The sequence below is a fragment of the Panthera onca genome, chromosome B4, assembly GCF_046562875.1.
Source record: "Panthera onca isolate mPanOnc1 chromosome B4, mPanOnc1 haplotype 2, whole genome shotgun sequence".
Lineage (NCBI taxonomy): Eukaryota > Metazoa > Chordata > Mammalia > Carnivora > Felidae > Panthera > Panthera onca.
In genome coordinates, this window is record NC_138345.1 from 118,329,472 (window position 1) to 118,357,293 (window position 27,822).

A 27,822-nucleotide genomic window follows, 5' to 3' on the forward strand; every position below is an offset into this window, starting at 1 on the left:
CTAAGAATATTAAAAAAGTGGGGAAGCCAGGACCCAGGTTTTAATCTCATGTCATCAGACTGTTCCATCCACTACCCTATTCAGTACAGTCAACTAATATCCCTTAATCCATTTTCCCTAATTTTTTTGAGGATTTTTGCTCCTATCTCACTGTCATTCTCTCCAATACTAATTTATCCCAATTCTTGCTCAGTTCTGCAGATCAGAGCCTGGCCAGTTGGAAATATTTTAGACTTTGTTGGCCAAGGGACAAAAGCAAGAATATTATGTAGGTACTTACATAACAAAGCAGAAAACTCCTGTCCTGTTCCTCCCACCCCATCTGTCTGTGGCTGCCATCATAGTCAGTTTCACCCTCTGCTTCAGTGACCCTGATCTCAGAACACTGCTTCCTCCTGGAAAGCCCAACCATTTCAGTTTGGGCAGAAGGCCAGAGGTGATTCCACAACTTGGTACCCGGCAGTTGCCAAGCATGACTCTTGAGCAGCAATGAAGTGTGGCCACCATGCTGGATGGGTTGGTGCTGGGAGTGGAGGTAAACACAGGGAAGGGAAGCACCAATTCATCTCTGTGGCTCACAATGCTATCCAGATCCAGATTCATATGCCAGGGCCATATGAAACCTTGCAACAGGCCAGATGAGGCTATGGTTTATTGACCGTTGATGTACATTATCCTTCCAATGCATTGGTCTCTCACTCTCTGGACCTCTTTTCTTCTGATGATCTTGTCCTCACCTTACCTTTGACATTCATTGCCATGATAATGCCTTCTCATCACCAAAAGTTGCAACCACTCCCTGTAAATTCAATTTTAGTACCCCCTCTGTTATACCACTTCCTATCTTTCCAGCACATTCCCTGTAGTCTTCCAACTACAACAATTCTTCAACCCATCTGCTCTGACAATCGGAAGTCCTTACCTTCCTTTCACTGTATTTCAGCATCTTCAGGTTTTTCTTATCTTGCTTAACATCTCCAGGAATCAGAGACATCACTCCCTTCCACACAGCTCTCTTTTGTCATGTTCTGACTTCATCCCCACACCTGGCACAACCCCAGCTCTGCCTAAGTACAATTTTCTGCTTGCTCCATACTGCACACATGCACAGCTGAACAGACCTAAAGAAAAACACAATCATACTGGCTGATTTCACTTTAAATTCATAATCTCTGCCCCCCCCCCCAAGTGGCCTTAGAGCTACCTGGCAGCCCCATATTCATTCACTCTCCACCATTACTATTAGAAGCCTCCTTCTATTTCTTCCAAGTTCTAATATCTGCTCATTCTCATTCTCATTCTCAGTTGATAAACATGCTTTCTCTTTTACTAAAAAAAATCAGAAGGTTTGATTCCTATGAGCTCATACCACTACAACTATACACCCACTCACATATGTGCTCAGAAAGTTTCTTTTATCTTCTGAGTATGCTCTGCCCATATTCTTCCCTAAGGCCAGCCTATCCACTTGTGCATGAAATCCCATCTACCTTGCCTACTCAAAAACATCACTCCAGAAATTTGTTTCTGTCTCTGCTGTATCATCAACTTTTTCTCTTTATTGGGTCATTTTTGCAAATGTACAAGAATGCTATAATTTTTCTTGGCTTCCAAAAGACCTAACTCTACCTGTCCTAGAACTATTTCCCCATTTCTCTGTCTATATCTATTTGTATAAAAACTTATTGGTAGATGCTGGCTCCAATTTCCTCTCTTTCTGTCATGCCTTCAACCCATTCAAATCAGGCTTTGCCGCCTGCACTCCACCAAAAATATTCTACTCAAGGTCATTGGCTTCCAGATTACTGAGGCCAAAGAGCCCAATGAGTTTTATTCACCTTAGTTCCTCATTGTAACTGATCTTTCAGCATCATTTGGTACATTTGACCATTCTGTCCTCCTTGAAACTCTTTCTTTACTTATTTTCCAGCAGTCCACACCTTCCCAGTTTCCTCCTCCTGTTCACTAATGTGTCTTAGTCTTTACTGGTTCCTCATCTACCCAATCTCTAAACTTTTATGTGTCCAGGAGTCCTTAGACCATTTCTCCACCTATACCCACTCTTTTGTGGATCTCATCAAACTTACGACTTTAAATACTATCTTTACACCAACAACTTCCAAATTTATGTCTCTAGTATAGACCTCTTCCTTGACTTTAGACTCACAAAACAAATTTTCTATTATCTTTTCTTGGGTTTCTCAAATGTGTCTCAAACTTAACATGTGCAGGGACTTCCATTTCTAACAATAAGGTTATCTGGGCACCTTGATAAATTCTTTTGCTGAAAAATAACTAAAATTTCTGAATTTAAATTTTTTCTTAAAAACAATATCAATAATCAGATAATAAAATTCAAGGACTGAGAGAAAGTAGGATTTCTGAAAAATTAAAAGCACTGAAACTTAATTTAATGTTTAGGTACTTTGCCTAACAGAATAACTTTAAAGTACAATTTTCATGGTTGATATGATGCATGGAAAAGTTAAAAAAAAAACCAACGTAGGCCTGCCCAAGATGAAAAATCTAATAGGCAGTCTTTTCCCCATAAAACTGGAACCCAAAAGGCTACATCATCAGTTTATGGGTGATATATCAGTTTTATGGGTGATATATCAGTTTATGATGATACATTAATATATGAATGATATATAGTAGTATAAATACCCTAACTTTGTTCTTGGTTGTCCTAGGTTCTTCACATTTCCATGTAAATGTATATATATATGTACATGTATACAAATGTATACATATATATAAGACACACACATATATAACACATATATATAACATATATTCTAATCTTTATATATATATGTTATATATATATATATAAAGATTAGAATCCACTTGTCAATTTCTAGCCCAAAAATAACTAATCTACTGGATTTTAATCAGGATTCCATTGTATCTATAGATCAACTTGAGGACAGTTGCATCATAAAAATATTATTATCTGTAAACATGGTACCCTCTCCATTTATTTAAGAAGGCTTTAATGTTTCTCAGCTATGCGGTAATTTTAAAGTTTTCAGTGTAGAAGTTTTACATTTCTTTTGGTAAATGCATTCTTAAGTGTTTGATACTTTTAACACCTAATGTAAATAATAATTTTTAGATTATTTTAATGTTTTTATGTGCTCTACTATAAAAATGTAATTGATTTTTATATTTTAATCTTTTATCCAGTAATTTTGCTACATTCCTTTGGATTTTATGATCACATTTGCTTTTAACTTTAGTAACTCTACTAATTTGACATTAGTTTTATGAAGAGTTCATTTCTACTCCAGGTTTTACTTTTGGTTTGCTAGGGAGAAACTAAGTAATGTGAGAAAGCAATCTAGATGAGACCAATACAGGATCCAGAAATATCAAATAGACTAAATATGATTCTAGTTGAAGCCTCTTTTTCTAGCTTTATCTTTCTCATTTCTCATTTAGAATCCACTTCGAAGCTTGAAATCTTCTGGCATACTTAAGAAGAAAGTAAGAATTTCCCAATGGCATCTCTGGAAATTATTCTGAAATTCTCCTTCATCTATCTTTTCCTCTACTGTCTATTATGCTTGGACTCCGAGGAATAGCAGATTAAACCATGTATTCTATCAAACTTTTCTTTGTTTCACAAAATCAGGGATTACCTAGAAGGCAATATGGATATAATGAAAGAAAAGTGATTCTTCAGTGAGACCTAATAATCATCTCACAACATGAAGAAGTGAAAAGAGTCCAGGCTTTGGCATTCCAAGACTTAGGTTCAAATCCTCTCTCTTCCACTTGCTAGATGAGTGGCCTGGACTAGAATGCCCTTTTATATTTCATTTTCTGCACGTCATAATGGAGGTATTAGTTGCTTCCTCTAAAGGATGCTGTGAAAGTTCAACAAGACAACACATATAAAGCGCCTACCCCTGATATGCCCAAATTCGAAAGACCCCCAAGAACAAACCACCAGAGTCCAGAGTCAAAGCCAAGCGGCAAGGGTCGTTTATTACAGGTTCGAACCCGGACCTCCGTGCACTCGTTACCGGTAACGCTAGGAGGTCCCGAGCGAGGATCTTACAGCTTCTTTTATAGACAGGCACAAACAAGTTAGGGATTTTTCGTGGTTACAGAGCTGTTATTGGTTGACATTTAAATTTGAACACTCAGCAGAACTTGATTGGTTCCTGCCTTTTTTTCAAACCACTCAGCAGAACTTGATTGGTTCCCACCTTTAGGTCAGACCACAACCGGGCACGCCCTGGCTGGTTCCGAGAACAGTGGGGGGGGGGGGGGGGGTCTTTTCTTTGCAGTTGTGAGTACACCTGGTAATTTTTCTCTTAGTCTCTCACCCCAGGGTCTGGTATGCCAGAGATATTCAATAAGTACTAGTTCTATTTCCAGCCTTATTGTTTTGAGATGTATCACACTTAACCTTTCTCAAGAAAACTTGGAATGTGGGTCACTGGAAATTAATTTGAGATCTTATTAAGTATATTTCATTTTTTGCTATCTTTAAACTATAACCACAACTTAAAATATTATGAATTTCAGGAGGATTTTAATTTGAATAATTTGCTATTACCTCAAAGAAAAGTAGTGATGGCAGCCACTAAAACTCACATCATTCCACTTCTGTTAGATCCGGATACTTTACTGCATCCCTAAACAGCCCCTTCCCATTCCTTATAGCAGCTCTTTCAGACCGTCTCCATTCTTTTCAAGGCCTTAAGGACATCTCAGTCACACAACTCTCAGCAGATCTGAAAGAATAAAAGCTTTCAGTCATGCTACTCCTTTAGGACCCCTCCCACCCTCACTTCATTATATCTCTGGACCTTCACTCCTTGCTTATTTTCCTTTCATTTCAAGGATATTTCCACCCTTCTTTCTAAGAAAATCCCTTCGGTTGTATTCTTTACCTAATCTCTCCTATCTCCCCACAAACTTAATCATTTCTTCCATATTTCATGCTCTTGATTTCTTCATCTGAACAGGCTCTTCCCCCTGTCTTGCAAACAGACTGAGAATTTGGTCTTTGCCTCTCTTCCCATTCTACATTAGCTCTTTGGATTCTTTCATACTCTAGCCACTCTGCTTTTCTGATAATTCTGAAATTCTCAGCTCTGGCTATGACTTCATCCGTGAGCTCAAGAGCAGTATATGCCCACTTGGCATTTTCACTGGGCTATTCCACCCTAATTCAAATACAAATAGGCCAAACGGGATGTTGTATTCTTCCACCCATCCACCCTCATTTGGGCTTGACTCTAAGGAATGCTAGGCCCTCTGTGCTGGGCTAGTAGAAAATTGGAACTGGGAGTCCTAGAACTAATGGAGTAAACTCAACTTTCAGACCTATCCAAATGTGAAAGGCAAAACAGCACTGGAATGACATATACAAGAGAAGCAGTCTAGAACAATGTGGGAGTTAAGCAGGTGGGAATGCCTTGCTCCTGAGTCATCCTCCTGGTTGGGAATGCAATTCCATTCAAAGGTTGAGGGTACAAGAGAAGAGTTTGAAGTAATAAAAAGCTGGCAAAAGCTTATAGATTTCCAGTTCAGCAAAAAGGTTGGCGCTCAGGGTAATTTTCCTTGATCTAATGATAGAATTGGGAACAAGCTAAAAAGTAAGGCTGGTTCAGCAATTCCACTTCTGGGTATATATGTGAAGAAAACAAAAACACTATCTCAAAGAAATAGTTCTCCCATTACAGCATTATTCATAATAGCCAAGACATGGAAATAACCTAAGTGTCTGATGTTAGATGAATGTATATGTGGTATATATAAATATGCAATGGAATAAAATTCAGCCATTAAAAGCAAAGAAATACTGACATTTGCAACAACATGAATGACTTCTGAGGGTACTGTGCTAAGTGAAATAAGTCAGACAGAATAAGAAAAATACTGCATGGTCTCACTTATATGTGGAATCTACTTACAGAAATCTAACTTATAGAAACAGAGAGTAGAATGGTGGTTACCAAGGGCTGAGAGCCAGGGAAAATGAGGAGTTGTTGATCAAAGAGTACAAACTTCCAGTTGTAAGACAAATAAGTTCTGGGGTTCTAATGGATAGCATGCTGACTATAGTTAGCAATATCGTGTTGTATATTTGGAATTTGCTAAGAGAGTAGATTTTAAATGTTCTCACCACTGGGGAGAAAAGGTAACTACATAAGGTAATGAATGTGTTAACTAACCTCACTGTGGTTATCATTTCACAATACATACGTATACGAAATCACCATGCTGTACACTTTAACCTTACACAATGTTGTCTGTCAATTATGTCTCAATAAAGCTGAGAAAAATGAGAAGCAAGGTTGGGCTTAAATCACAAAGGGAAAAAATACAGCAGCTATAAGATGAAAGTTCCTTGGATGCCAGCTTTAGGAAGTCCAGACTACTTGAGCCAAATGTATTCTCTCAACAGATCTTTATTGAGCACTTACTATGTGCAGAGCAATAGAAGCTAGGGACTGGGAATTTAACTGTGAATAAAAAGAAGATGACAACGAGCAGTCCTTTCTCTCACAGACAGTCTGGGGAAAGTTATAAAATAATGAAGAGCTGGTTACAACATGGAACTGGGAGTAAGATGCCAAGATGGGGACGTGTAGTGCTTTGAAGGGCACCTAACCCAGAGTTACAAAATCAGTAAATAGGTGGTGAACATTTGTCATGTTGGCTGTTAGCCCTGCATCTCTGATCCCTTTTTTAATCCTTGGGAAATTTTCAGCCCTATGCATCCCTTTTCCCTAAGACAGGAACCAGAAAACTTGCCACCCCAGCCTCTTTTGTAACTGGGGCACAGGTGTGTTCCCTGGGCTACACTGATCAGACTCATCTCTGAGAGATTTTGATTTATATATGAGAAAGATGAATACAAAGGCCCCTAGTGGAACCATTTGGCCTTCAAGGCACCCAAGCCTTAGCAGGTACGCTGGTTGGAAAGTCGGGTTCTTGAATCAGATTTAGCATCAATGCTGGCGGCAGGTGCACTTCCAGTCCATTCAGGTTCCAAAGTCAAGCCAATGCTCCAACATTTTATGAGGCATGTAATAACCTTTCCTGCTTAAAGACAGATTTGGCTTCTACCACTTGCAACCAAAAAAAACCCCAACAAATATAAAAGACTTCCTAGGGGAAGTGATATCTAAACTGAGATGTGAAAGAGGATGAGGCTGCTGTATGATATATATGAAAGTTGTTAAAACAGCAAATCCTAGGAATTCTCATCTATAAGGAGAATACGCTTTTTTTCTTTCTTTAAAATTGTATCTTACAAGGTGATGGAGGTTAACTAACCTTATTGTGGTAATCACTTCACAATACATGTAAGTCAAAGTATTGTGCTGAATATCAACTACCATCTCAATAAAAATGGGAAAGAAAGAGGACTGGGGGTTAGCTAGGAAGTGAGAGGGTTTGCAGCTGAAGGAATAAGGCCAGGGGAAAGAGAAGGAGAACATGGTATATTTGAGGGATTGAAGAAGTTAGGTGTCATGGGAGGTGGTGAGTTGTGAGAAGTAAGTCTGAAGAGGTTAGCAGGGACGTGGCCATGGAGTATCTCACACCAGATTAAGCCCTTTAGCAAAGTTGACTCAGCAAATGAGCAGGATGCAGGTTATGATTGAAAACCTCATTGCCGAGAACCAAGAGGCTGGGACCAAGTTTACTATTCTCCTAGTCCTGTTTGCTGCCTCCAGGAACATTGTTTTCCCCAAAGCTCGTTAGTCAAGCCTGGGTCTTATTACCTCCATCTCCAAATTGGACATTGCAAAAGAGAAAATGCAGAGAAAGGTATCTATCACGAAATATTTTCCAACGTGGACCAGCAAACCACCTATGAGAATTTCATCCAGCAGGGGTGTCTAGCAGATGGACTTTCAACCCAGCATGAAAGTGTTAAGAAAAACTTCTAGTCGCATCATTTCCTCAATATCCATCTCAGTGCTTTTGCCTAGGAAACCCAATTCATATTTCATTTACCACACCTGAAGCCCACTGTCTATTCTATACATAATAAGCCAGAACAGCACCAATCACGACGATCAATTTATGAGTTGAATACTAAAGATTGTCACAAACTTGGCCCCACTGGCCTCAATGGATCATTTGGTACTTGAAGACTTTAGATCAGTGAGTTCTCAGGCTGTTAATAGATACTGTTATAAATTGTTCTAAGATCAAATAATATTGAGAAACACTTATTGAAGCAGAGGTTATCTGCTGAGAGAATGCTTAATGTACACCAAAACCCCCGAGATGAAGAGAGGGTATGCATCAAGTTCCAAATTTACTTGATTACTACCTTCCCTGTGTCAGGATAGGTGACCCACAGAACCTATCCTTAGGCCATTCTTTCTCTTTAATATGACCTGTATGTCATTTAAAGGTAAGTGTCAGGGCAGTTTTTACCTGAAGAGAAAAAAACTAACCTAAAAAACATAACTCAGGTCATTTCACTTGACCAGTAGCTTCCCGTCTCACACCAATGTCATTTTCCTTTCTTTTTTTTAAATTTTTTAATGTTTATTTACTTTTGAGAGAGAGACAGAGTACAAGCAGGGGAGGATCAGAGAGAGAGGGAGACGCAGAATCTGAAGCAGGCTCCAAGTTCCAAGCTGTCAGCACAGAGCCCAATGTGGGGCTCAAACCCATAAACTGTGAGATCATGGCCTGAGCCGAAGTCAGAGGCTAAACCAACTGAGCCACCTAGGCGTCCCAATTTCATTTTCCTTTTAATGAGATAGATCTAATTCCACCTATCTAATATTTTCTTTTTCCCTGGGGTTTTTGATTTTCTTTGTTTTTATTAGTTACTTCCTCCCTGTGGTGTCGCTCCCGCTCTATCTTGGGGAAAAAGTTTCTTCATTAAGTTCACCTGGAAAATCTACATCTCCCAGGATACAATCAGGTTTTCACATTCTAATTTCAGTCTCCCACATTTTCCAATTAAGGTATACACGCTCAAATACAAACAAAGCCAGGACTTTTGAGTGGGCCAGGGAAGTTTCTTAATGAGGTCATCTGATTTTGGCTGTCCCGGCATAAGGAAAAGAATGAGATGCACCTTGTCATCTGAGATTGTCAGACCCCAAACAAACATAAGGACCTTCACAGCCTTTCACATTTGTCTATACCACCAGTTCCCAGGTTTTAACTGGCGTTACACTCCCCTAGGCTTATAAAACCTAGATTGTTGGGTCATACCCCAAGAGTTTCAGATTTAGTAGCTCAACCATTCCTATCAGATTTCCAGATGATATTGACAATGAGGACCACACCTTGAAAACCAGACTTAGACAATAGTGAACTACAACCTTGGCCTGGTTGGGGTGGGTAGAGGGGAAGGCAGAGGCAAATGCCTGATGAGGTACTTGCTCTTATTTCCTTTCCTTTTTCTTTCAAACAGGTGAAAGGCTTGATAGCAAATGCTATAGAGTGGACATTTGGGTCAGAGAGACACTGGCTTCAATCCCAGATGTGCCACTCAGTATCTGAGGTCCTGAAACCATTTATTTATCATATGTACCCCAATCGTCCCATGTGCACAATAAGGTAAGACGAGTAGAGCCCACCACAGTCACCTGCTGTGAAGACTGAGTAGGGCAAAGCTCTCAACAGAGACTCTGGCTCACAGTAAAGCACTCAATAAATGGTGACCACATGAGTATTGTTTCGTCAATTTTCAAAAAACCCTGGTGATATCCAGCCCTTAAGCTCCAGATACTAAGCAAAGAGAGTCTGGATGCTTTCGCATTTATCAAAAATCCAATGGAAATATTAAATCACCAGTCCTGCAGGATACAAACCAAGTATTATAGAACTCATCCCCAAATTACTGACGTTGCTTTTTTTTATGATTCTTTTTTGACAGAGGAATGTTTTCTCCAATCCCTTTTGCCTTTAGATGGCAGGAGTTGGAATTTTGGACCCCCAGTCAAAAAATTCCAGAAAGGCTTCCTTACCCATTACTAATTATAAAATAAGTAGTGAGTCCTATATTTCTTGGGCATTCTCACGTCTTAATGTAAATATAGATCCTCAGGTTTCCTCTGCCCGATCTACTCCATTTCCCCATCAGGCTTTGTTAGAACCCCCTGCTATGTGCATGTAGGGTACCCTGCACCCTTCTCAATTTTTTACACATTTGTAATTATTTAATCAATTATTTGTAATAATTTGTTTAAAGTTTGTTTGTTCTCATCTAACACACTTTTCAAGAGAGAATTATGTCTACTAAGTTCCCCACTGTACCCCCTAGAATAGAACCTGGAAGGTAGAAAGTCTATAGTCAATGTTTGACGAGGGTCAGACCAAATAACCAAATTCCCCAAGAAGTGTGAACCGCAGAGTGAGAAAGACAATGTAATTTTTTGTGCATATTCTAAACAGCATATTTCAGGAATGTATTTGACAAGAAAAAAATAAGATATAACTCTCTCAATATGTTTTTGATAGTTGAGTATTGGAATTTCCTACTAAATTAAGGACTTTAGTAATCCAGTTTAATAGCCCAAATTAAGAACTTCTGACACATGAATTTCTCCTTAGTAAAAAAAAAAAAGCACTGGACTTTTGGGTTTTACATATGTTAGAAAGTCAAATAGTGGTAAAGCATCTACGTAGTACTTGGCAAAATTCATTCAACTCATTTTTGTTTTGTTTTTGTTTTTTTTTCTGTTGAAAACACTGGCCCTTTTCCTTATTACTTTGCCTGGTATATTCCTTCCAATATGGATATAAATGTAAATGCATTTCTGGGCCCTGCTATTCTTTTATCATTTTAAATTACCTCTCCACTTCACCATAAATTGTATATTTGGAGCTCCATTTGTGGCCAAAATGCAATTGTTTAATTGTGCAATATGTAATTTGTAATATAATTATGCTGGCCAAATTATTTCCTGGGCTGCTCAATTACTGTGATTACATTTGTTAAGTTTACAAGCCACATGCTGTTATTCTCCTTTCCCTCTGGCTGGTAAATAGTTTTATTTTGCTTTTAGTTCTTGGGTTCAGAGCTTCAAGTGGGTGTCATAAGGGGGAGTGAAATTTGATATCTTGTTTTCTACCATTACAGCCCCACTTGTGTTAATGAAGATGGAAGCTGAAGCTGAAAACCACAAACGACTTTTACTGTTATGCATCCACTCAACACTTAGAAAGAGAGATTGATGATAGCACATTTCAAATTCATCTTCCAGAACATTCCATCTCATATGGGGAAAATGGCTAACATTTACTGAGTGCTTCTATGGGCAGGCACTAGACCAAGCATTTTACATACATTTAAACGTTCATCTTTGAAACAAACCTGTGAGGTCAATGCCATGATTCTCACAGTGTCTTAGTCTAGGTTCTCCAAAAAGCAGAACATACGATAATGGCTTGTGTGCAGGCAGTTTAAATTGGGAAGCACACCAAGGAAAAAGAGTGAAGATTAGGGGGAGTGAAACCCAGGGTTGTGTTGTCTGGATGATTGACTCTGTGGGCAACTGGGGTTCTAACAGGTGAGGAAAGCTCTGAGGAGCTACACAGAAAACACCCTAGAATTATCTGTCTTAGACTCTGAGAAGGGAAATATTTCCCGCCTGGATTCTATCCCTTTTGGTCAAGAGCTCTTCTGTAGGGTGTTGGCATCGAAACACTTCCACGGCTACAATACCTACGAGTAGTGAGTCCTGTGAGGCCTCATGTGGCTGTAGCAGAGAAGCTCTGGACCAAAATGTAAGCTATGCATGGGGCAGCTGAGGCACTTCCATCTAGAGTAAGATGGTAGGCAAAATATGAAACAGGGCAAAAGACGTATTCCATACACACCGTTTATTCTTTCTTTCTTTCTTTCTTTCTTCCTTTCTTCCCTTTTCTTTCTTTCCTTTTTTTGCATATGTCAAAGATTTTTCATTATATTTGTATAATTCACCAACAATTTTTTACAGCTTTATTGAGGAATAATTAATACACAAAAAGAAACTGCTCATATTTCATGTATACAATTTGATGAGTTTGGATGTATCCATACTCCATACACTCATGATATCACCACCACAATCAATACAATAGACGTATCTCTCACCTCCAAAAGTTCCCTTGTGTCCCTTTGCTCTTGTTTTGTTCTGTCTTTGTATAAGAACACTTAACTGAAGGTCTACCCTCTTAACAATTTTTAAGTGCACAACATCATACTGTTAAGTATAGACATTATGTTGCACAGCAGATATCTCAACCTACTCACTGTGTAATTGTAACTTTATACCCAATGAACAACTCCCCATTCCACCCTACCTCCGTCCTCTGGCAGCCACCATTTTATTTTCTGTTTCTATCTTTTTGACTCTTAAAGATACCTCATATAACTAGAATCACGCAGTATTTGTCCTTCTGTAACTGACTTATTTCACTTAGAACACCTTCAATATCCATTTGTGTTGTCGCAAACGAACCATTCTTGCATCCTAGGGATGAATCCCACTTGATCATAGTGATCAAGTGATCATAGGATCATAGTGATCCTTTTAATATGCTGTTGAATTCAATTTGCATGTATTTTGTAGAGGAGTTTTGCATCTATGTTCATCAGGGAAACTGGTCTGTAATTTTCTTTTCTTGTACTGTTTTTTCCTACCTTTGGTGTCACAGTCTTTTTCAAATAGGAAAACTGAGGCCTGGAGAGGCTCAAGGGAATAGATGGGGCTCATATCTGGCAGAGCTCATGATCTGGTACTCAAGATTTCAGCCTGTGTTAGTTTCCTAGGGCTTCTGTAACAAATCAGCACAAACAGAGTGGTTTAAAACAACAAATTTATCCTCTCACAGTTCTGAAGGAACTGTGAGGCAGATAAAGCCTTCTTTAAAAGACAACAATAAACATCTGACCCCTCTAGGAAATGGGTATTCAGACATTTCTAATGTTCAACTATTGAGAAAGATATGTAAAAAAGTATTTTAAAAAATACTTTGCCCAGACCTTTGCATTGTATTCATCAATTTGAGAAAAGTATTTTTCAGACTCTGGTATGTTTGGCTGCTTTAAGAAATTGACAGGAGATCTACTGGCATTGTTAGTCATGTCAGTTACATGTCTGAAATCAAGGTGCCAGCAGGATCATACTTCCTCTGAAGAGTCGAGGGAAGACTTCTCTTGTAGTTTATAGTGACTGCTGTAATCCTTGGCATTCCGTGGTGTGTGGAAACTTCACTCCAATTTCTGCCTCCATTCTCATAAAATCATCTTCCCTTTATGTCTGTGTGTCTGTGTCCAAATTCCCCTCTTCTGATAAAGACACCAGTCTTATTAGATATAGTAACGACCCTAATTCGGTATGACCTCATTTTAAGTTGATTACACCTGCTTGCACATTGATTAAATTATTCAGAGCTATTTCCAAATAACGCCCATTTACAGCTTCCAGATAGACATAACTTTTAGGGGGATACTATCCAACCCACTACACAACCCCATGTCATCTCCTTTGGAAATGTTATTTTCAATTTTTTAAAATACTTTTTTACATATCTTTTTCAATAGTTGAACATTAGAAATGTCTGAATACCCATTTCCTAGAGGGGTCAGATGTCTATTGTTCTCTTTTAAAGAAGGCTTTATCTGCCTCCAGATTTCTCAGATATCTCTTCAAAAAGATGAACCTACTAGCTATCAGAAATCTTTGTAACAGAGCATCTTTTAGTGTTAATCCAGTCCCAGTCAGAGTTCACCTTGAATCCATAGCTGTTGCAAGAATGGTTGGAAGCCACTACCTAGGATGAATGGGCAGGCATTTGGAGAAATGCCCAGATCTTTGCATTGTATTCATCAATTTGAGAAAAGTATTTTTCAGACTCTGGTATGTTTGGCTGCTTTAAGAAATTGACAGGAGATCTACTGGCATTGTTAGTCATGTCAGATTTGATCTTGTTGAGTTTGACCAAGTTTCTATCCTGGTTGAATGAAATAGATCAGTGTTAAAGGTATTTTATATAGCTCTGATTATACATTGTTCCCTCTTTGCATAAGTTGTATTTAATATACTCCTGTTGAGATAGTATGAACAACACCCCTGTTGAGAAAGTATCATTTCAATCATATCAGGAAACTGAAACTTCAAAAGGATAAGAAATATATACGAGGTCACAGCCAATCAGTGGTAGATCTAGGGATTAAAACCAGGTTTTTATGACTCCAGAACCTGGAATGGTCTCCGATATCAATAGCTGCTTTTGACCTGGTCCAGAGCCACCAAATGTCTTCAGTCATGTCATTTAGGGATCACTATTTCTTACTTTCAAAACACTTATGTAAAAATATATAGAAGATTATGAACCAATATATTACTGGCTATCAATCATCATTAAGTCTCCTTCTCTGTGTCAACCACCTTACACAAATGAGGTTGAAAATAGTTTCTCTGGTGTAGTGAAATTAAAAGTCAGGGAGTTTTAGTTACTCACCCAAGTAGATCACAAAGGTGACAAATGTTAGATTCTTACTTACTCTAAAACCTGTTCTCTCAACTACTTCATATATTGCTTCACAACATCAAAGCCTTAAACAAATAGCATAGGAGCTCAAAGTAAGGGTTTGAGTAGGGGAATTGAAGAAGACTTTATGCAGAGCTGGCACTGTTGAGGTAAGTCTTAAAGCACGAGGAAGGTTATGACAGCCAACGAATGGTAAGAGGAGTCTGAATACTCACCCACTTATCCACTCATTCAATATGTATTTTACGGACCATATAGTCTCTATCAGGCACCATGTTGGTGATGATCTCTGCCCTTGTGTTGCTTAAAGCCCACTGGGAGAGTAGACAATAGTTGAACAAACACACCAATAACTGAACTCATGAAAAATTCTGTGAGGACTATATAGGACACAAACTACATTGTGAAAAGAGAATAAGAGGGGATCTTACTTAATGAGGGTCAGGGAAAACTTTTCTGGGGGAAGTAACATAAAAATTGACCCTTACATTCAGGAAGGAATCAATCTTCCAAGAGTAGCAAAAACATGGTTCCAATCAGAGAAGTCTGCAGAGCTCTGAAGTGAAGAAAGAAACTCTGTGTGAAGGAGACTGGCATGTGATGGGGAGAGATGCCTGACAGGAGCTGGGAGACAGTTGGGAGCTTGACCTCTCAGGGCCTCTTAGGCCATGCTCAGGAATTTCAATTTCATTCAAAGGACAGTGGGAAGCCATTAAAATGCTTCACCAAAGGGGTAAAATTCTCCAATTTATGTTGCTATGTCTATCTGGCTACTCTGTGGAGAACAGATATGGGAAGTCCAACTAAGAAGCTACAGCTGTAATCCAAGCAAGAGATACTGGTGGGTGGTCACAGTGGTGGCTGTGGAAATGGCAAGAAGGAGAGAGAGATAACATGAAGATCGAATCAAGAGTTCGTGCTGACAGATTGGATATGGGAGGAGGAGACAAAGAGAAGGAAACACAATCAAGGAAGACTTCCAGCTTTCTGGCTTATACAATTGAGTGTGTGTGGGGGTGGGGGGTAGGGGTGCTATTTAATAAAGTGGGGAAGACTGCAATGGGGAGAGGGCAGATAGATATGTGTAGCAAATGCATGCTGAGGGGTAAGGAGAGTAAAGAGATCTGTTACTTCTAATGAATAATTTATCTGGATGTAAAATGACATGCTACCACTAAGCTATAGGCCAATGAATTTTATTGAATGAAAACAGGTCCTAACAGTATTTGTCAAATAAGGGGGGGAAAATGGCTGAGAGATTCACATCTGGCACCTACTTCCCATTCCACTTCCAAGTCAACCTCACCTAGCTCAGATGTCCATTCAGCATACTTCCCTTGAGTGTCCACTGAGGATGATGCTGGGATGAGTTCTGCAAATAAAATGTAAAAGAAATAATAAGAACGCAATGAATTCAAATCCCGCATGGTAAATGAACATGTTTGACTGTCAAGAGGGAAAGCCACAAGAAGCAGAATATCTTCCAAAGGGAGAATAGAATAATGAAAGAAAGCTTTCTACAGGCAGTGACCTATGTACTGGCCTTGAAAATGAGTCTGAATTTACCACAAGGAGAAGACATGGAACAGCATTCCAGGCAAAGGAAAGATAAGGACAAAAGATGGAGACACAGCAGTGCCTGGAATATTTAGGAAACAGTACATGTGGTTCTAAGAGCTGCAGGAGGGAAGGTTTTAGGGTGAAAAAGATAATGTGTTTAGGGTCAGGTTGTAAGAAACTATTAAATGCCATACTGTTGGTACTACCTGTGACGAACAATGCACCAGCACACATGTACATGCACACTTGTATATCCCATCGCTCTCTCTGTTTCTGTCTCTCTCTCTCTCTTACACACACACACGCGCACACACACATGCACACACACACACACTCCTGTAATGCCGTTTCCCATTTTAATGTTGCAAATTCCTTCATGCCTGTACCTGGAGACAAGAAAAGTAAGGGAAAGGAAGGTTATGTGGGTAAATTGTTCCTGAATGCAGCTAAAGATAGCTCTGAACAGGTGGATCTTGGTGACGGCAGCTTTTGCAATTCAGAGCATAATTTCTTTCCCATTTTCATCACAACTACACAGCCAACAGGCTTTACCCCTTCCAATCATCCTAACAGCATTGCCAGATTCATCTTCTGGGGAAAATAAGTGTATATCACATCATCCCCCTGTTCAGAATCTTTCCCTAGGTTTCTAAGCCCACCATAGAGCTCCTGCTGTTCTCAATAACTACAGAGCCCACCAGAGGGTAAATTGCTATAAGGGGGGGAAATCCTCCTTAAAATTTTAAGAGGAAATAGAAATATACAAGGAAGGGAATGGAGTAAATATGGCCTCCTGGGTATGACTCACATAGCATTCACAGATAAGAACATGTTTGATAGTTTCTGCAATAGTGATTTGGGATGTCGTCTTGGAAGAGAATTGTCTATCAATACTATCATTTATTATGTTTGTTGTTTGGGAAGATGGTATGTGGGAGGAAACCCGAGACAGGTGGTTGTACTATATTTACACCTTTCTGCTGTAGTTCCTTCATAATCAAAAGTGACACTACCAGTGATAACTGCTATCTTCTGGTGCAGGTGTGAGTGAAAAGACAGATTTGAAGCCAACAGTCCCCATGCACGTCATTTGCCCATAGAAATGAAACTTTGATCTGTGGCTCTTACAGCAACACTGTCCAATAGAACTCTCTGCAACGATGGAAATGTGCTGTATCTGTGGTGTCCCTTTGAGTAACTGGGAGCCCCGTGTAGCAATTGAATTGTGACAAGTGCAACTGAGGAGCTAAATTTTTTATTTCATTTAATTTTTAATAAATTCAAGTTGGAATAGCACACTTCTCCACCTATCAACATCCCCTTTTCTAATCCTGGGTCTCCTCTTCACATGGGTGTTTCTGTGGGTGGTTTTATTTGTTTCCTAAGACTGCTGTAACAAATGACCACAAACTGGGCAGCATAAAACAATAAAAATGTCTTCTCCTACTGTTACAGAGGCCAGAAGTCCGAAATCAAGTTGTCAGGATTGGTTCCTTCTGGAGGCTCTGAGAGAAAATCTGTTCCAGGCCTGTCTCCTAGCTTCTGGTGGCTGGCAGTAGTCCTGAATGTTCCTTGGCTTCTGGCTGCGTCCCTCCAATCTCTGTTTCTGCTTTACATCACCGCCTTCTCTATGTTTCTGTTTCAACTTCCCCCCCTTTCTCTTCTAAGGGAACCGGTGTTGGATTTAGAATGAATCCATCCTAAATCCACAATAATATCAGCTCAAGATCTTTAATTATATGTGCAAAGACTCTATTTATAAATGAGGTCATACTCATGGATACCAGGGGTTAGAGCTTAGGCATGACTTTTGGGGGGACACAATCCAGCTGACTACATTGATATTCCAGCACCTTCTCAGTGTGCTTTCATAAGGACACAAATTACCTTCCCAAACAGCAATTTGCATGCTTTCCTTCATGACATCCAAAGCTACTTCCATGCCTCTTTCTCACAACCCAATTCCTCTTCCTGTTACAGCTTTCATATCCTGAGCTATTTGACTCGTTTGCATTCAGTCGGTTACTAATATTTTTAGGTGCTTTGCAATATTAAGGGTGATTCCTTCCTTGGAGCCAGACCTAACTGTTCTTTAAAGAGCAACAGAACAGAAGTTTCAGGACACTATGAGAGCATTCAAAGAATTTTTCTACTGTCCTTTTTGGATTTTTTACTTTAAAAAAAATTAATACACAGCTTTGTTTCAGCCATCTGCATAAGAGATTTCTTCATTTCGAAATCAGGTGTATGAGGACATACGGATACTTCCTGTCACTTTTTGAGGGGAGGAACATCTACAGAAACTGGGAAACTATCTGGCTTCAGGCACAAAAGTGCCCTGACCTCATTTCCACGTCCCTTGGGGTAGAAGTGATTGGTGTGGTAAAATCCAGCATAACCCCATCATCTCATTTGAGGTGGGTTTAACAGGCCAATTGGCTCTGTTCTTTGTAACAACTCTATATTTAGCAAGCTAGCACAATTTTTAGACAGAGATTTCTCACAAGAACTTGGCAAACATTCCATGTTTCTTTTGCTGCAATATGTAGAATTGATATTTCTGACAAAATTGCTCACATAGCTTAGTGTAACCTGTTTAGTGGTTGTACTTTGTTAATTTTATTTTTTCTCCCTAAGAAAAAGGAAACACAGATTTGTGCTATGGTATTGGGGGCTGGGGAGAGAAATTTGACTACAGGTCTCCTGAAAACCAAGGCCTCTCACGTCTTCCTTTATGGGGCCTCTCATGCCCACACCTTCCCATCCAGCCTCCTACCCATCGTTGAATTATAACCACATGGCCTACCGGTAATACTGAAGTTGAAATAACCCTGACCAACCTCCCTGCTCAGAAGTTCCACCTTTTGATTCATTCTCCACCAACCTACCAACTTCATCTTCTAAAACACAAAGGCATTTAAATATTAGCATCTGGATGGGAGGGAGGTCCTCTGTGCAAAATATGTTATTTTTTCTTCACTTTGCTTTATTCTTGAAATACTTAAGTAAATATTTTTAAATTAAATTGATAAATAGTATGTTGAGCTCAAATATTATTTTTAGAAACGAAATTCACTCCCTCACACAAAATGATAAGTTTACATCGATTTTCTTAAAACCTGTTTATTCAAAATAATAAAAAGAACAACATAGTTCCCCTAAATTCCAAACTTTTTTGCTCAGTATCATTGTTCTGGTCTGTGAAATATTGGATTGTAAATTTTTTCTTATGTCTCATATCGGATTGAGATGACTAGCATGAAACCAAATGTAATATTTTAAACATTTAAATATGATTTAATAACTAGTAAATAAGAGCTAGGAAAGAATAAATATACCAACAAAAAGGGGTCCTCTAGTAAAAAATAATAAACTATGGTATAGTTTTGAAAAAAAGACCCTGTAGTCTTACCTTCTGCTTCCATTGTGACTTCATTTCTTACACAAATCATATTATTCTGTGTTATTATCAAAACTAGCTACCATTTGCTGAGTATCAATGGCTTTATATATATTATCATATTTATTTTTCAAAACCATTCTATGAGATGGATGTTATTTTCCCCATTTTACAGATGAGGAAACTGAGGCTCAAAAACGTAGAGTGGCTTTTCTTGCCCCCAAATCACACAATTGTTAAGTAGCAAGGCAGGGATGGGAATCCTTATTTGTTTCACCTCAAAATCCATATTCTTAGCCAAAGCACCGTGCCTGGCACAATCATAATGTTCAAAATAGACATTATTAGGTATAATCAGGTATAATCACTGTCCTATCCTGCCTCTCTGCTTTGGAAGGTCCTCTCTTGAGAATTTGATGAGCATTGAATGAACTGTACTCCCCTGAAAGCCAATGGCAGGAGTTCTGTTTACTATAGCTGCAAAACAAAGTGCAGGTATCCCTCACTTTCCCAAAGTTTGCGTTATGCTGTCTTACTCTTGAAAAAGACCTACATTAGTTTGATGAAGCCTTTTTTTTTTTTTTTTTGGTAAAAGTGAAAATCCTCTTCAGATTTCTATCGGTTAGCAAAAGCCAGGTACTAATGTAGGTCTTTCATAATGGCGAAACACAAACTTTTGAAATGGCAGAGAGTATATACGCTTGGCTTTGTGCCATTTTGGCTTACCAAAGTTTTCAAAGGAATCCTCTGCTCAGGTAGCAGGGGAAACCTGTACTCCAAAACCTACCAGCTTGAAACAACCATTTTAATATGCTCAAAAAATTCTGCCAGAAATTCAGACAGGACACAGAAGACACGGCTTTTCTCCACTCCAGGATATTTAGGCCTCAGCTGGAAAGACTCAAAAGCTGCAGGAATGACTCTATGGCTGGCGGGTAGAATCATCTGAAAGGGCATCTAGAGTTCCAGGATGGCTTACTAACAAGGCTGCCCAGTGACACTCTGTCAGCTGCGAATTTTGCTGGGACTATTGGCTGGAACACCTACTCATGGCCTCTTCAGCATGACTGTCTCTGAGTAGTGGAACTTCTCACCTGGAGACTGGCGTCTCCTAGAATGAACATCTCAAGAGAACCTGGCAGAAGCTGCATGGTCTTCTCTAAGCTAGTCTCCTATGTCACAGCATGTTTCTTCCACTTCATTCTATTGGTTAATAGGTAGTAACTCAGGCCAGCTCAAATCAAAGAGAAAACATAGACACCCCTCTTGATTGAAAGGGTGTCAAAGAATTGGCTGGCATATTTTGAAATCACTGCATCAGTGTTATGCATAATGAAAGGACTATTTCAGTGAGAGGCTGAACACCTATTACTGGAACTCAAGTATTGGAAAGGACATCTATAGAGTCACTGATGTCACCATGATAATGACAGTATTTGGAGAAAAAGGAAGCCTGTGAAGCTGTTGCCAGAGACTTCAGAAAAGGAACATGAATGAGTTCCTGGCTTGGGGGATCAAGTGGGGGGAGTGTACATGGCAACAACACGCAGGGGTAGAGGATGTCTTAGCCAGATGGTAGTTATTATCAGGCATAATCAGGTATAATCACAATCTGTTTCCTCTTGCCTCCTCAAAAGAGAAGAGTTGTTTTTTTTTTTTTTTCTAGTAACAGCAGAGAATTAATGGTCTACCAAGGCAATGGGCATCTAAGGTAATAGCATCCATACCTCTGACCTCTGTCATATTTGGAGAATGGAGAACGATAGTTCTCTTAAAGGGTTACAACAGACTCAGTGCCCTCTGAGGAGAGCCAGGGCTCTGGTTAAGCAGAGAGACAATGGAATCCAGGTTCCAGAGGTTCTAATGAAGTGAGTGAGGAAGAAAGACAGCAGCAGAAGAGTTACTGAAGATAAAGTTTTGCAGTGTTTATGGTTGTGAGTAAAAGCAAAACATACATAGAATTAAACCAAATTGACATTTGTTGTTAACTAACAAGAAGTTTAGACAGAGGTTGATCCTGAGTTCCTTTGATTCTACCACGTGTAGCAATGTCTCCCTCATGGTGCAAATTTGTCTATCCCAACTCCAAGTGTCATATCCTTAGACATCAACATCTACACTTGAAACAAAGTGGAAATAAGAAAAAGAACCTTTTTAATGAAGAAGAGAAGCTTTTTCAGAAACCTTCATCTGATTTCCCTTAAATCCCACTGTCACGCTTTCATCCCTATGTCAATCATTGGCATAGAGGAAGGATAGTCATGACTGAAACCAATCCTGATTCATATCTTAGACTGGGCACACTACTACTCAAACAACTAGACCATGCCTGCAAAGAGAAGACAATGGCTGCTGGAAAGGCAAGCTATAAGATTCATCATGTTGGGGGAGAATGTGGGATAATGCTTTGAGTAATGTGGACACAGGAGTGTCAAGACAGCAGAGACTTGGGAAGGCTTCAGTTTACCCAACTGTAAAAAGAAGACTATGAATTCACTAATCTCCAAGGTCCTTTCCAAAGCTGTAAGCCCAATATTTTATCCACATCATTTATCATACTCATACCTTTTCTTTTATTAAGTCTATTTTCCCATATTTTATCTTCCCAACTAGATTACTGGCACATTGATAGCTGGGATCTTGTTTGCTTTGTCTTTATATTCCACATGGTCTGTAAATATTGGAGAATGGAAGCAATGCCAAACACTCTTCAAAGCTGTGTGGCTTTCTTTGTGAGATCAATCTGGTTTCTCTCAGTAGCTCCCCAATGAGAGAGATAAAAAGAAAAGGAGATCATTGTTTCCCTATTTATTGAGCACCCACCATGTGCTTCCTGCCATTGTGGAATCCAAGAAAAATGTAAGAGTCATTGGCATAAATAACTCTTGAAGAGAACAGGCAAGCACATGGAACCCCATGTTGCATCTTTACACTGGAGCAGCTGTGCTTCCTTCACTGTATTCCAGAGAGATATAGCCAAGACAATGGCCTGGATACATTGGAACAGAGAGTTTTCTCTCAGTGGATTGAGTTGTAAAGAGCTAATGGATAACGAGAGAGGGTGATTGACAGAGAGAGCAACAGTGGAAGAGAATGGGTGACGGGGGAAGCTGGAATGCTTTTTTTAGCTATAAAACAAATCACAAATTTAATTATAATTTGTACTTAGCTAAACTGTCATTATTTGAGGGATTTTTCAGTTATGGGATTCATGATTTTAAAAACTTATTGGAGTTTTTTTTTCCACTTGGCTGGTTTCCTATGAGATTCAAATAGACAGAAATGATCAGATAGAGTAGATGCTTGTTACATGAGAGAATACATGCACTTTTAGATTTGACTCAGTAATATTACAGTTTCTAAATAGTATGAACACATCTGGACAGAGAGATTATAGAACCCCATAGTCTCAAAGTCAGAAGGGGCCTTAAAGATCATTAACCCCTACCACCCTCCCAATGTTTGAATTCCCTCTACAAGCAACCTTGCCATATAACATCATCCAATGGAACTTGTGCATCTCCAGTGATGCAAAGCTCCCATCTCTCAAGGCAACCCATTCTATCTGTGGGGCCCCATAACACTAAAGAAGTCTTCTTCATATTAAATACATGACTCTATAAAGCTTTCAGCAAGTTGACCCACTAAACTCCTGAGCAAGTTTAATCTCGCTTCATGCTAGCCCTTCAGTTTGGGAAAAAATGTGATCCTTCTGAATCCTTCTACCAGCATGGTCACTTGATGCAAATGGTTCCTTTCTGTGTTCCTCTTAACATATAGTGCCTACAAATGCTCAACATTCTTCTGTGAGAAAATAAGACCAGATTTTTCTCTCTTGCATCTGAAATACTTCATACTTGTAGTTGCTATATTGACAAGATACAATTTGTAGCATTATCAAAATGCAACATTATTTTGTCTCCTACCTTCCCTTTAAAATGTAATCAGGGATGGTAAAGAATGAGTGAGATGTCCTCACTCTTTTTTTTTAATTTTTTTAACGTTTATTTATTTTTTTGAGACAGAGAGAGACAGAGCACGAACAGGGGAGGAGCAGAGAAAGAGGGAGACACAGAATCCAAAACAGGCTCCAGGCTCTGAGCTGTCAGCACAGAGCCCGACACGGGGCTCGAACTCATGGACCGTGAGATCATGACCTGAGCCGAAGTCGGATGCTCAACCGACCAAGCCACCCAGGCGCCCCGAGTTGTCCTCACTCTTAAGTAACAGACATTTCTTTTTATTTATTTCTCTTTTGAGAGAGAGAGAGAGAGAGAGAGAGAGAGAGAGAACATGAGAGCAGAGGAGAGGGACAGAGGGAGAGAATCCTAAGCAGGTGAGGAGCTTGACATGAGGCTTGATCCTACAACCCTGGGATCATGACCTGAGCCAAAGTCAAGAGTCAGCCACTCAACCAACTGAGTCACCCAAGCACCCCATAAGTAACAGACATTTCTAAGAACACTTTAAGTTATAAATGTAGACTCAATTCAGTAAATAAAATATCCACTTAATTAAAATCATCAGTTTGATGATTATATCTTTTCTACTTCCTTAGCTTGGGTCAGCTTCAGGCTGGAAGCCTGCATGCAACAGGAAAAGGATAAGGATTTCATATGCTTGTGGATGGTGGTGGGTGGTGGGTGGCTTCTTATCTGCGCACCTGCTAGCTAATTCCTGCCCTTTACAAAGCTACAGTAAGATGAAGGAAAGGTCTTGAATCATAAACCTGGCTTGCTGTCTCTGGGTCTGGCAGGTGTTTAAAGCTTTCTCTTGTTTTTATGTGGGTGTTTTGTGTACTTCAGGTGATAATTCCATCCCATTCAGCTTGTTGTCTCAATGATCATTGTTTGAACCATTTCCTAGAACCCAGCATTATCTTCCATGTTCTTGATTCTGAAGTCCTTCCTCTCTTCCAGGTAGACAGATTAAACAGGATTCAAGATAGCCTCACACCAATTCTCTCTTCTGTGTGGCCCACCTGTGGTCCATTCCTCATCTCAGCAAACTTTGGACGTATCAGCAAGCCTTAGGCAGCCACTTATACCCTCAGGTATGAGTCAGGCACCAACATTCTCACCCCCCCACACACAACTAACAGTTCTGAGTTTACATTGAAGCTCTCTGAATGGCTTCAGGGAAGCTTCCCTCAGCAGGCTAGAGGTAAATGTTATAGCTTTTGCCAAAAACTTTCCTGCCCACATTTATCCCTCTCCACAATCTGATCCAGTTTGCAGCTATTTCCTTTGTAATTCTGCATACATCGACTTGTCTAGCCCTCACTTTGGTCTTAAATTTGTATTGTTTTAGAGTCCAAGATGAAACTGAGGCAATAAGAGTTTAACCTGATATTTCAAATGCACAGATATGCAGCATGAGATCTTCTTAGCCATCTTATTCTTTCAAGCCACGTTGAATATATTCTTCACTGTCATCCCTGTGGCAGACTGCCAGTGTTTCCTAAAATCTCTTCTTCTTTCTTTCTTGGTAAAAAATTTTTGGCTTTTCCCCTTAACTTAAGCTGGAGGATGTATTTTCCAGCCTGTCTTGCAGCTAGGTGGGCATGGCCCTAAGATTAAGTTGCTATCAATAGAGTGTGAGTGGAACTAAAGAGTGTCCCATCATTCCATGCATTTTAAGAGGAAACTGCAAAGTTCAATTCTGGTTTAGAGGGAGCAAACATACTCCCTACTATCTCTCTGCTTACTAAGACTAAAAAGCTTGGGAAGAATACATAAAGCAACTGTTAGAGGACTCTGAAAAGTGAGTAAGAAAAAGAGGACTAGGTAGGAAGTTCAGGGCTCCAAAGCAACCCAGCAATGCTGTTTCTTCTTTGTTTGTTTGTACCTCTGATATGTGATGGAATGGGCTCTGGAGAAGCCCAAAACTGGAACCATAAACAGGAAACACCAAGAGAAGCCCATGATCTCAGCACTCAGAGAACCAAGAGGGGTGTTCACAAAAAATCTCTCTATATATGTTAAAACTTACAGGACAATACACCCCCCAAAAAGATTTTTACTGCATGTAAATTAAAAAAATAACTTTAAGAAAGGAAATCACTTTCCCAGGACATTTTTCCCATAGGTTAGGACATTGACATAAAACAGAGGCATTTTGCCTATACAGGTAAGACAAGAATCCTCCAGGATGGCAGAGCCATGGCCTGTGAAGCAAGCTGCCCAGCAGCCTGGATGACCCTCATGGGTCCTAATTTTGGAGCAACTTCACTTCCACCCTAGCTAATCAAACCTCTCATGCCTTCCACATGGGCTGCTACTAAGTTACGTCTGCTCCATATATCATGGGTGCAGGCAACTTGTTGAAGCTTGGCAGGACCCTGCATACTCAGGGGCAACTTGTCCTCCAAGCCAGTCTAGATAGAATTGGATACAGATTCTGTCATACAGTATATTCACCATTACTTCCAAGTGAGTCAAATCTAAACATTTAAAACTGCTAAAAGCACTGATGAATAAATATGTTGATTAGGACTAGGGAGAGAACCACAGGGCACCGCTGATCTCTGCTTCAAGGAGAGAAGGAGAGTGTGGAGAATGCTTAGCAAAATACGGAGAACTGATTAAAACTTTTTGAATAGAATTTCTATCCTGGCTGATAGCAATCGCTTTAATTGTCAAACAAATTATTAATCTATCTAATTATGTCAGGTCTTTCTCATTTTCCCCCATTTTATACACACACACACACACACACACACACGCTGAGAGATTTTTCATTAGTGACTTGTTAAAGTGCAAATACACACTGCCTCTCACATGCCTTCTCTGGCATTCTAGTTTTCAACAAGGCAAATAAGAAATTAATTTAGCCAACATGACTTCTTGTTCTTGGTATCCTCCTATTTGGCCTTGGTGGCAAACTTCCTGTAGTATTATGTATATTATGTAGCACATAATATAATGATCAATTCCAAAATCTTGTTCAAGAGCAAGTGTACCAGTCTTAGGTCTACTGAGTCTACTGTTTTGAAAATAAGATTTTTTTTAACATCCAAAGTTTTCTGGCACATTTTTTTCTTCTTTATTTCTCAACAGTAATCAATCTCAGTTCAGTGACCTGACTTGCAAGTTCTCCACAGTCATGAGAAATAATTAATCTGGGTTCATGTGAAAAAAATGTTATTTGCAGTACTTGAGTTATCTGTATTTCAAATTCTTTGCCCAAGTGAGGTTTCAGTTCCTTCATATCAGAGTTCATTTATTCATTACCTCATTCATCCATTCAACACATATCTACTGAGAACGTCCTCTGTGTCTGGCATTAATGGAAGTGTTGAAGATTCAGCAGAGAACCAAACAGACAAAAGTCCCTCAAGGATTTTACATTTAATCAAATACAAGTATAAAATTACAGAGTGTCAGATAATGACCAGTTGTATGGAAATAAATATTTTAGGGAAGAGGAGGCTGTCATGAGCGTGAGATTAAATTTTTTTTAAAAGAAGTTGCCAGAAAAGATTCATTTGAGCAAAGGGTCATTAGAGGTGATGGAGTAAGTCATGCAGATATTTGGGGTAGAGAGTTCCAAGTAAAGGAAGCAACAAGTACTAAATCTCCAAGACAGGAACATGCCCAACATATTTGAGAAACAGCAAGAAGGACAGTGTTGCTGGAGTAGAATAAATGAATGGGAGAGAAGTAGGAAACAAGACAGAAAGGTGATGGACAAAAGACCACACAGGAGAGAAGAATCAGTTGCCAAGAAATTCGACATGTACTTTACCCTCACTAAGAGTTTCTCAGCGAATTTAAGATATTATTGCCATATAGTATTACTCTGCCTCCCTTTCTGAGGAGCCTATTTTTTTAATTTATTGAATTATCAAATATTTATTAAGTACCTATTATGTGCTGGGTGCCATTGTAGGCACTGTATGAAGATCCCAGGAACCTTACAGTCTATTGGGGAGTTAGCTTTTACTCTGAGCAGGAAGGCAAATATGGGCTCTGAGGAGAGCAGTGACTTTAGATGACTTAGGTTTTAAAAGGATCTTTCAGACTGCCATGCTAAAAATAGATTCCAATAGGACAGGAAGGAAACAGAAAAAACAATTAGGAGGATATTGAAATAATTCAGAGAAAAGACGATGCTTCAACCAGGATAGTAATGGAGAGACACTGTCAGAATCTAGGTTCCTTTTAAAAGTAGAGTCTACAGTATGGATGTGGGTATTAAAGGAAGGAGTTGATCAGTATGGATCCAAGGTTCTAAGTTTTTGTCTCCCCCTCTGGAGAATCATAAAGAGTCACCATTTTTTCTGAACTGGAGACAACAGTGGAGGAGGAGATTTGAGGGGGAGAAAAATCAGGGGTTTTGTTTCAGGCATTTTAATTTTGTGAGGTTTATTATATATCTAA

General features: G+C 39.3%; 1 long non-coding RNA gene across 7 annotated transcripts in view; it reads right to left on the bottom strand.

Annotated features, from left to right (window-relative positions):
• LOC132693915 (uncharacterized) overlaps nucleotides 1-27,822 on the bottom strand; it is a 101,823-nt gene that overhangs the window by 40,565 nt on the left and 33,436 nt on the right. For 2 of the 7 annotated variants that reach the window (XR_013556544.2, XR_013556547.2), the window contains 3 exons: nucleotides 15,788-15,853; nucleotides 11,673-11,765; nucleotides 4,571-4,748 (listed from right to left, as the gene is read on the bottom strand). This is a non-coding gene — a long non-coding RNA (uncharacterized LOC132693915). Of the gene's footprint in view, nucleotides 1-922; nucleotides 1,122-4,570; nucleotides 4,749-11,672; nucleotides 11,766-15,787; nucleotides 15,854-27,822 lie in introns of all 7 variants that reach the window. The other 5 variants (XR_013556542.2, XR_013556546.2, XR_013556543.2 and 2 more) reach the window with 4 other exon arrangements.